We start from the raw sequence: 2,165 nt of genomic DNA, 5'->3' as shown, positions 1-2,165 counted from the left end.
CGCTTTCGTTGGACCGCCGCTTGAACAACAAGTACCCCCGTTTCCGCGAATCTGCTTCAGAGATGAGAGAGGCACCAGAGGAAGAGGTGTTCCACCTGTTTCTGGAGAGCCCGGGCCCCTCTCTTTACGAAAAGGAGAGGGAAGAGGAGGACCGCCTGGGGCGCTTCAGTGAGCTCCACCGCCGCAACTCCATGGTTCCCCTGCACCTCGGGCCGTGCTACCCCTTGGAGATGATGCAGGACTGCGGGCCACCTCTGCTTCCCTCCGATGAGTCGGACTTTGCCTTCCACCCCGACACTGCTCTGGGGGACAGAGGGGGCCAGTGCAGCACGGAGGGCGCAAGTTCAACCACTGGTGCAGGAGAGCGCAGTAGCAGCGACAGGCACTGGGTGAGGGCTGCACTGGCACCACTCAGCCTCGTCTCCTGATTGATCGGTGTGTCTGTGTGCACTCCAAAAGGCCCTCACTCGGCAGCAAACGGGAGGAGAGGGGAAATTTGGGAACATGCATTTGAGGCACGCATCACATCGTGTGATAATGGAAAAGTGATTGAAATAGACGTAAAGAAGGGCCAACAGGACGGAGAAGGTACTACACCAGCACTGCGTTGTATCTGCCCTCCCCTGTTCTATCTCTGTCTGTCTGGTCTGTCTTTGAGTGGTGCCACAACATGCATGCTCGTCGTTCTTTTGAAACAGCAGACCTGTTGGAGGTGGAGCGTTTTCGTCCGTCTGCTGTAGGTCGTGCGTCACGCGAGGGTGGGAGCAGGTTCCCAGACCCACTGATAAAGGCTCAATGGCCTCGCAGTGATGGGTTCCTTTCCCACCATTCTGCAAGCGCCCGTTGACATTCGAGCCAACACAAGAGAACCACGGCTCAGCTGTTTCAGAAGATTTCACACTGGGTGTAATTGGGTTTAGTTTTTGCTTAGCACTTATTTCAAGACAACAGCAGCAGTTGGGTCCAATTACTGAAACGCTCCTTGCCTTAGCTTTTTTGACTCACTCTGTTAAAAAACTGCCTACTGAGGCTGTATGTGCTGCTAATAATTTGATTAATGAAGCGAGGGAACTGTCATTGGTGCTTCCAAGCATTGCTACCTTGAACTCAGAAAGCAGAGTGGTCTATGCCGCACCCCATAGTGTCCATTGATGGGTCTGTAGGGATACGTTTACCGGTCGCCAGTATCTTCTGGCCACGGAATCCATGGGTGGAGTTTTTCTCGTGCCCTTATTTCTCCATCTGGTTGCTGCCAGGGCCCGGAGACGTTGACCCCTTTGGCCCACGTGGCTCCAACACACTTATTGCTACCCAGTGCGGGGTACGTTCAGTGGCAGCGTCTTTAGTGCGTGCGATAGCTGTGCGTTGAAAATACCGTTAAATTACGGGGGGGGAGGGGGGGGGGGGCTTTGAAGGCCTTGTGACTGGTATACGCCCATTCTTATTTTCACGGGTGTATGTGCAATTGTTTTGGGGGAAAATGCAGTCTGCAAGAATCGGATACTCAGTCAGGATGCTGCAACGATGCTTTGGTGGTCTGTTGCACAGCTACTGGTAGCGAGAAAATAGGCCGCTGCAGCAGTTCAAATTTTGCTTTGCCTTAATTTAACAAAAATTTGTTCGAGTCAAACCCTGCCGTAACCGGCATGTAAGTGAAACGATCCTGGCCAATCCCCCAAGTGGGTATGCGCCACAAACTGCGCAGGAGGCCGCCTGGTTCTTGCTGCGGCAGGAAACTAAACATCGCCCTCGCGAGGGGCACGATCAAATGATTTCCGGGGGCGCACGACGTTAAGTAGTTTGCGTTACGTTAATGTTGTTGCACTTGTTGCTGTTGGTTGTTGTATTGTAATTAAATGAGGAGACGTAATTACGTGGTCACGTGACATCATTTATTAGCAGGTGGGTGTGATTATTGTGGCGCAGTGGGAAGACCACCATGTACCTCGCGTTCCGCCCACAGGTAGTGAATGCGTTGTATCAGCAGCTTCTTGACGTAGTTTGAATGAGTCAAGGATATAAGGCGCGTTCGTAGCCCTCCATTCTGTGTCGGCTTTGTGGCGCAGTGGGTAGAGGACCATGTACCTTGCGTTCCGCCCGCACGGTCGTGGGATCGAAACCAGGCGCCAGTAAGTATTATTTTTTTTTATATAGTGTAGGGGGAG

Source organism: Haemaphysalis longicornis, unplaced genomic scaffold (assembly GCF_048455015.1).
Source record: "Haemaphysalis longicornis isolate Haplotype H1 unplaced genomic scaffold, Haemaphysalis longicornis Haplotype H1 scaffold_1, whole genome shotgun sequence".
Lineage (NCBI taxonomy): Eukaryota > Metazoa > Arthropoda > Arachnida > Ixodida > Ixodidae > Haemaphysalis > Haemaphysalis longicornis.
This window is presented reverse-complemented; position numbering follows the sequence as displayed.